The 9,361-nt window shown below is 39.6% G+C and overlaps 1 protein-coding gene across 10 annotated transcripts in view; it reads right to left on the bottom strand.

The window, feature by feature from the left end:
- Nucleotides 1–9,361, bottom strand: part of Ate1 (arginyltransferase 1) — a 164,415-nt gene that overhangs the window by 94,511 nt on the left and 60,543 nt on the right. The gene's annotated exons all lie outside the window — the stretch shown is intronic.

Here is a 9,361-nt window from a genome sequence, read left to right as displayed (position 1 = left end):
TTTATTTATTTATTTATTTATTTATTTATTTATTTATTTATTTGGGGCTGTAGAGATGGCTCAGCAGTTAAGAATACTGGCTGTTCTGCTGAAGACCCGGGTTCAAATCCCAGCACCCACATGGCAGCTAACAATTGTTTGTAACTCCAGTTCCAGGGGATCCGACACCCTCTTCTGTCCTCCTCGGGCACTGCACAACATGGGCTGACTTACCTACATGCACACAATCTACACATACACATTAATAAATAAAATATTTAAAAACTATATATTTAAAAACTAAAAAGAAAATCAATTGTTTTCTCAACTTGTTTTAATAGTAAGAAATACAACACTGTGCGGGGAGTGGTGGTGCATGCCCATAGTCCCAGCACTTGGGAGGCAGAGGCAGGCAGATCTCTGAGTTCAAGGCCAGCCTGGTCTACATAGTGACTTCCAGGCCAGCTGGGGCTACAGGGAGACCCTGTCTCAGAAAGACCAAAAAAAAAGAAATACAACACTGTACAGAAGTAGATCACCATTAAACTATCTTTGGTGCCACAAAGACTGAAGAGAGATGTTATGTAAGAGGACACAACTGAGAAAGAAGACTTGAGGGAAGAATGCAGGCCAGTTTTGTGATGGCACAGCACTGATGAGCATGAGCCAAAGCAAGAGTTCCTGTGCAGTGGCTTGGACACAAGTGGTCAACAGCATTTGCCACTTAGCCATCTTGAATTCAGATTGCCAGCATACATGTAAGAAGCTGGATATGGTGGTACACAATTGCAATCCCAGCACTCGGGAGGCAGAGGCAGGCAGATCCTGGGATCCGGCCAGCCCAATCAGTGAATTCTAGGTTTGTGAGAAACTAGCTCATAATACAAGGTGCAAAGTGACTGAGAAGACACTCAATGTTGACCTCTGATCTCTACACAATTGTACACACACACACACACACACACACACACACACACACACGCATGCACACACACCACGCTCACAAAACAAAGTGCAAAAGGTTACAATACTTTTTTTTTAGGAATATTACTTTTTAATTTTTTTTAACTTAATAACATTAATTGCAATGATCTCACAAATGAAAACATCGCACAGCTAGATTAAAGTAGCCACTCAAACAAACCCTTGCCCAATATCAAACCCTATCTATCTCAATGAACTTCTGTACAGCTAGAATAGCCATTTCAAAGGCACAGAATTTCATTTGCAGTTTTACCCTTTTATTATCAATTTCATTCTTATGGAGTTATCCACCACAAAAAAAGGAAAAAACTAGGGGCTGGAGAGATGGCTCAGTGGTTAAGAACACTGACTGTTCTTGCAGAAGACCCGGGTTCAAATCCCAGCACCCACATGGCAGCTAACAGCTGCCCATAACTCCAGTTCGGGGGCTCCGATGGCCTCTTCTGTCCTCTGTCGGCATTGCACAACACGGGTACACTTACCTACATGCAGGCAATACATGCATACACATAAAATAAAATAAAAAATAATAAAATATTTTTTAAAAAAAAGGAAAAAACTGTGACAAAGTTGAAACTAAAAAAACAATTAGCTTCATATCCTCTTCCATGACACATGTGTCCTTGCATGCATTCCCTTCTTCCTCATCACCTAACATGACATTTGTGTGGTCTCCTTTCTAAATGTTGTACTATACCTACACCTTCAGTTGTTAGCATATATCATGTATATATTATATTATTATATTATACTTATTATGGACAATGATCCACATATGAGGGAGACTATGCAGACAATTATTTCTTATTAGGTAAAGAAAAATAAAGTTTCTCATTCACATAATCCCAGAGAAAGCCAGAATTTCATATTATAACTCAATATGCAAATTCAACTAGCTAAAGGCTATTTCTCATTTTAAAATTCAATATAGTTTTAAGTGTAACTATTCAAATGAAAATCATACAAAAAACTTATGAGTAATAAACATTTAAAAGATTTTACTAGGGGCTACAGAGATGGCTCAGCGGTTAAGAACACTGGTTGTTTTTGCAAAAGACCCAGGTTCAAATCCCAGCACCCACACATGGCAACTAACAGATGTCCGTAACTCCAGTTCCAGGGGAATCCGACAGCCTCTTCTGTCCTCCAGGCATTGCATGACATGGATGCACTTACCTACATGAAGGCAATACACGCATACCCATGAAAATATAAAAATAATAAAATATTTAAAGACTTTACTAAAGAAATGTTAGAAAGCAGCAATTTTATTTTTTATTAGCTTTATTTTCATTTTATGTGTATGAGTGTATTGCCTGCATGTGTGTAAGTGCACCAGTGTTGTGTGCAGTGCCCACAGAGGGCAGAGGATGCCGTCGGATCCATTGGAACTGGAGTTATGGATGGTTGTTAGCTGCGATGTGGGTGCTAAGAATTAAATCTGGGTCCTCTGAAAAAGCAGCCAGTGCTCTTAACTGCTGAGCCATCTCTCCAACCCCAGAAAATCCCCATTTCAGTGAACAAATACAACTTTCACATCATTTTCATATAGCTAAAAATAAAAGAAAATGCATATGGATAAAAGCTGAAGAGGAATTAAGAAAAAGTAAAAGAAGTTTTGCTAATACCAAAACTAGAACAAAACTCTAAGGAAGAGGGGCTGGAGATATGACTCAGTGATTGAGAGTAATGGCTGCTCTTGCAGAAGACCTGGGTTTGGTTCCCAGTACCCACATGGGGGCTAACAACTGTCCTTAACTGCAGTTCCAGAAAATCCGATATCCTCGTCTGGCCTCCAAAGGCATTGCACCCATGGGTGCATTTACATACATGTAGGCAAAACACTCATACACATAAAATAAAAATAAATAATAAATAATAATTTTTAGCTAGGCATGGTGGTACATGCCTTTAGCCCCAGTGCTCAGGAGGCAGAGGCAGGTGAATCAATCTCTGAGTTTGAGGCCAGTCCAGTCTATACAGTGAGTTCCAGGTCAGCTAGGGGTACAGGGATACCCTGTCTCAAAAAAATAAACAAATTAAATTGATTTTTACTTTAAGAAAACCTACAATTCAGTATCTCTCAAGAATATATGTGCAAAAATCCTCAACAAATGATAGCAAATTGAATCCAATAATGTATAAAGTATATCATGACCAAGAGAGATTTATTCCAAATATTCAAGGTTCCTTTAGCATGAAAAACAAATCTTTAAAAATAAAGGGAAGTGGGGCTGGAAAGATAGCTTATCATTTAAGAGCACTGGCTGCCCTCACAGAGGTCTCAGGTTTGGTTCCCAGCATCCAAATGGTGGCTAACAACCACCATTTACATACATGTATGCGATACACTCATACACATAAAATAAGTATTTTTTAAAAAATAATAGGAAAGAAACTTCGTTGGTAAGAGCTGAGAGATACATTCATCCTATGTGTCTTCTAGACAGCTGTCAGTAACACAAATGAACTCAGAGCAATGGTGACAGCAGGCACAAGTCCCACACAAGCTCAAACTATACAAAATCTCAGCACAGACATGGGGAAGTGGTAAGACATCCCAACACAAACTAAGGAACTAATGGCTGCTTGGAGGGACAAAGTATCTTACAGGCGTGGGACTCTTGGTGGGCCCAGTGGATGGACCCACACTGAAGGACATTTGAGGAGACAAATCAGACTCTACAGGCCATAAGAGGATATAAAATTGGGAGTATCACTGAGGGTTCAGACGGGGGGCGGGAATCTAAACATCAAATCTCTTCTTTATAATACTAGGTTGTAGTATTACAGAAAACAGCAATGGCTGAGGACTCTCTGACATCTGCAGTAATGCAAAAACCACTGGGTTTTTTTTTGGGGGGGGGGTTGTTTTTTTTTTTGAGAGAGACGGTCTTCCTGCACTGGAACTCACTATGTAGACCAGACTAGCCTGGTCTCTCTGGTATCTCTGCCTCTCAAGTACTGGGATTAAAGGCATGAGCCACCACAGAGCACATTTTTTGTATCTTTAAAATTTGAGAAGCCTGTAAACTGTAAGGTAAAAAACAAAGACTCCATACTTCGCCTTATGTATCTCTTCATCTGTAGCCGTTGTAAATATCCTTTATAATAAACCAGCAAAGGAAGGAAAGGGGGGAGGGAGGCAGGCAGAGAGAGAAGCGGGTTACAGACTTGAGCTCTGAACTAACAAAGGATCTAGATTGAAGCTCTATTGCATACTTTCTAGCTATTTTAAGAGAATAATTGAAAGTTTCAATGTCTACCTTTTAAAAATAAGATTCATACTAGTGCTCACCCTCCTCAACTGCAGTTGTGAGAAACAAATGATATAAATAAAGGTACAAATAAAAGTAGCCCATGAGCAAATTTAGGCCAGGTTTTGCTCTCAGTTTTGGGGAGTCTGAATGGTACATCCCAAAAGATCGTGTTTACAGAATTACCTAGTTGGATCACTTAAAAGCAAAGTCATTTAAAGTATCAGTAGCTGTCTTTAAGTTGCTCATAAACAAATCAGTGATATGATGAGCAATACTTAATTATCTTCCTTTTCAAGTCTGCAGTTTGAAGTTTTGGATACGTAAAAGAATTAACCAGAAAGGTTATTTTTCAGAAGTTCCTCAATTTCAAAGATTTAGCTGATAACAGAGTAATAAAGCTCACCTCTGGCTGTACAAATGCAGGAGAAGACAGCAAGGCTTTGGTGATTAGCAAGTTCCCATGGTACATTTCCAAAGCACGTGCAGAAATGGCATTAATAGTAACAGGCCAAGTCTCACTTCCAGCCAAACTGCTCCCCAAATGGGTACTTATTTACTCTGATAACATACACCTGTCTCCTCCACCCACCTGCCTCCACCAGCTTGTTATAACCAAAACAGACATTGCCAGGCTCAGAATAACAGGCAAACAGGAAGCCATGAGACAATTTTCCCAAGAGGGTAAAGATGGGGCGAGAGAAAGACTTCAGAGAGCAGAACCTGAGTTCTCCTCCCCCCAAAGCAGTCAAAAAATGCCTCTCCCAAATGGTCCCTGTAGGACACGAAATCTACAATTAGATGTTTCAGTTGAGATCCTGAAATGTTTAGCAGACAAGAGGATATGAAAGCCATAAAAAGTAATTATCTTAAGCATATGACAAACTGTCTACATTGTTTTCAAATAGCTTATTCCCCCAACCATTTTGCCCTTTGCTAATAGTTCCTTGAAACACTGCACTGACATTTAGATTCATTTTAAAAACAAAAATCTATGAAACTGTCAAAGAATAAAAGATTTTTAATGAAATAAAAGAACAACAGAATTTTGCACAGTTCTAGGGGCAAAGACGTCCCAAGATGAAGGTGTTATCAGTTTCAGGGTTGGTGAAGCTTGTGACTATGATGGTGCTCTTGTGTCCTCGGATGGGAGGAACTAAGCAGCTTCTCTCAACCAACAGCAGCCATCCCCCAGCCATGAGCAGAGCTCCCATCACTTCAGCTTCCAAAGGGTCCTAGCTCTAAATACTACTCCACTGGCTATTAGCTTTCAACATCTGAAAGGTGGGATACCATTCAGGCTCCAGCACTGAATGTTCTTTGATTGCAGTTGGGCTTGGTTTTCTTATGAGTAGGTTATTTTACTACTCTGCAGGGGCAGATATTAACCTGTAGATTTCTGTTCAGGGGACCAAAAAAAAATCCCAAATGTTGCAGTTTACCACTCTAAATGATAATAAGCAATTGTCTTAACCTAATACAGCAATCTCATCTCAATCTTTTATTTCAGTAAATTACATAAACATCCTCAATTGCTCTCTGGACCTGGTTCGTATCAAGTAATGAGCCAATTAAATCAGACATACATTCACATTGTATAAGACTTTACGTTTGTGAAAATTAGAGTTAACAGCCCTGGAGAACATCCCCAAGATGAGCTCCCTGGATGGCGCTAAGTATATGAGAAGCGCATCGCACTGCTTAGCCTGCATGCTGCTTTTGGCGTCCCAAAGCGATTCCCATGCAGCACCGGTGCTCTCACTGCTCACTTTCTCCCTCTCCCCTGGATTTTTGCTTCCATCTTGCATTTGATCAGTAAAGCATCCCCATTAGTGGCAGTTAAGAGTTGGATTTGATTCATGGTCTCTGTTGGATGGATAATGGCGAGCTAGTCTCTTTTAGGTGATTGAAGATGGAGTATCTGGTTAGAATTTTTATTTGGATATTTGTACATTTAATCAACTAAGAAAAATAGGCCTTTGTGATCTGAACTGGCTTCTGTGCTGCACACACGGCTGAACTTCAGAACCGAGATCTTTCTATATATCTATGTCCCATAGCTCAGACAAGCCTTTACTTCTCTGTATGTGTGAAATATTTTCCTACTTCCAGGTAATATGATAAATCGCTCTTACACATGAGCCGTGTAAACCTGATTTATAGAGATAAGCAGGGACATAAATAAAATATTCTTCAAATTCACAGAAAATAAACATTATAGAAACCAACAGCTTAGAAATAATTCTAAGAATTCCAGTATACAAGCCAAGCTCAGTGGCACACACCTTTAATCCCAACACTAGGGAGACGGAGGCTGCTGGATCTCTTCGAGATAGAGGTCAAACTGGTCTATACAGTGAGTGCCAGGCCCAGTGGGGCTACAAGGAAATTCTGTCTCAAAAAACAAAAAGGAAAGAAAAAAAAAAAAAGCCAGGTGTGGTGGTTTGGACTCACAGTTCCAGGGTTTGGGAGGTAGAGACAGTTGGATCTCTGGGGCTCACTTGCCAAATCAGTTAGTTCCAGGCCAAATGAGAGACACTGTCTCAGAAAACAAGGTGGAATATTCCTGAGAAACACCACCAGAGACTGTCCTCTCACCTCCACACATATACGCACACATGTGCATGTGCACTCACATATATGAACACAAAAGCACAAACATACAGCACTATTCATAAATGATGCTTCAAACTTTTTAAATGTAAATTTGTGCTCAACTAAAGTGAACTATAATTCTAACATGTTTAAACATTTTAAACCACTATTTTAAAGTACAGTAAAATATACATAAATTTACCATTTTAACTGTTTTTCAGTAGACCACCAAACAGAGTAACATATCGCTAAGGTCTGACTACTCTATGTGCTTCATGTAAGGGGAATCGTACAGTAAGTACTTGTCCCTTTGTGACTTGTCTTCAAGTTTCACGTGGCATATGCCAGACTTTCCCTCTTTCTTAAGGCTGAGCTGTATTCCACTACAGGTAATATTTTGTTGCTCCATTCATGTATCAATGGATACCTGGTTGCCCTTTTGGCTACTGTGAACAAACACTGTTACACTGTTTACTTTCAATTCTTTTGTATAGAATTGCTAGATCTCTAAGTTGTTTTGGGGGAGTTTTGGGAGTTACCACCCATAACTCCAGATGCAGGGAATCGGATGCCCTCTTCTGACCTCCACCAGCACTGCACAACAGGGGAGCATGTACATGCATGCAGGCGATACACTCACACACAGAAAATAATAAAAAATAATTTATAAAGAAAAGTGAGGGGCTGGAGAGATGGCTCAGCCGTTAAGAGCTGCTCTTGCAGAGGACCCAGGTTCAATTCCCAGCACCCACATGGTGGCTATCAACCATGCATAACTCCAGTTCCACAGGATCCAACACCCTCTTCTGACCGAGGGCACTACACAACATGGGTGTGCCTATCTACATGTTAGCAATACACTCATACACATAAAATAACTTTTAAAAAATGTTTTAAGTGAGTAGGTATAGTCTAAAGTGGTAACTATGATCCACTTTGTTTCTTTAACTTTACGGTTTGGGGAGTGGGAGTTGTTTTGTTTTTGTTTTATGTTCAAGAACATAGTAAAAGACAAAACATGAAGAGCAAGTTGTAGGAGAAGACAAGCATTCTGCTTGCATGATTTGTAATACCTAAGTCTGAAAGACAGCCATAAAAACCTGTTAAAATGTGCCTAACCTACTCAGTCTAAAAGTTTCTTCCTCTGGGATAATCTGTTGAAAAACACAAAGTGCTTAAGAGATTTGCCCAAAGTCACTAAGTGAACTTAGGTAAATGCTAGGAAGGATCAAAACGGAATTCCATCTTCAGTTCAGTGTTTTTCTCAGTGGACAACTTCTGTGGAACGCTGCTAACACACAATCACAATGGACTCATGTGCTATTTAACACACTGAATTAAGACATTCTAGTAACTTGAAAAACCAAAGGATGAACAAAGAAATGTATTTCTTGGGAATTTAAATGCTTCAAAGAAAGTTAAAAAGGTTTACCCTAACACAATTTTAAACTTGAAGCAAGGTGATCACAAAAATTTTAACTGAACTTTGCAAAGCTTAAGAATGATGGATTTACCATGAACGGTTTTAACTTATGTCGCAGAAATAAGAATTTTTAGGTATTTCTACTGCAGACTACAGATGAAAAAAATAAAGTTGTTAGAGCTAAGTGACATTTTTGTTTAAATCCTAACTCTCCAGTAAAAGACTTTCCAAAGCAACACACTATCAAAATGGCTTACAAAAAGTAGAATTTCAAACTTCCAATTCTACAAACTAGTCATATTTATCAAGAACAACACACACATTAGACTCCAGAGTCACTATCTTTATGTGAGCCTTGTTTAATGGTGTTCAATTTGCAACTCCTGCTTTCCCAGTCTTTCTTACAGGAAAATACATCCCATGGTGACATCCCAGGCTGAGAACTCAATGAACGCCAAGATCAAACAAGACTAACATCCCCATGGAAACTAATCTACCCCAGGATTCACTATTCAGGGCTTTTCTGAAGCATTCACGCACATCTAATGCGCAGTGAAAACTGTCAGGGAAGATGACCCTGATTCTGAGCAGCTGAAAGGTCTCTGGAGTAATGATGAATACTTCTGCTTGCTAAAAGAAGACTAACCCAGCAAGAAAACATCTTGAATGGACTTGAATTTTTAAGATGCCGAAACTGACTCACTCGTTTGTACAGAAGAACCCTGAAAAGACAATTTGTGGCACACTTCTATTTGCTGCTTGAATTTCTATTTAAGTATGCCTCCCTTTAGTTTCAAAGTCAGTTTTCCAAGAAAAGATGTCCAGTAAAGGTGCCACCTCACTATGCAATATGTTTCCAACTTACCCTGTCTCAACTATCGAGTGACATCCAAAACCTAATTGGAAGTGCACTCACCTACTAACCAACAAGTGTGGAGACCACTCTCTGCCCACATGCAAGACATTCACATGCCACTTTCTAAAGTGAACTGAGGGCAAGGAACAAGATCTTCAGTTCAACTTTCTGGCCTCATCAGCAGCCCTCAAACCCAACGGAGGGGACATAGTCAAATGACAATCCCAGTAATTGTGCTCCAGAGTTCTAATTGGGTTTGTTTTGTTG

The sequence above is a fragment of the Nannospalax galili genome, unplaced genomic scaffold (genome assembly GCF_000622305.1).
Source record: "Nannospalax galili isolate Female #2095 unplaced genomic scaffold, S.galili_v1.0 scaffold31, whole genome shotgun sequence".
Taxonomy (NCBI): Eukaryota; Metazoa; Chordata; class Mammalia; order Rodentia; family Spalacidae; genus Nannospalax; species Nannospalax galili.
This window is presented reverse-complemented; position numbering and strand designations above follow the sequence as displayed.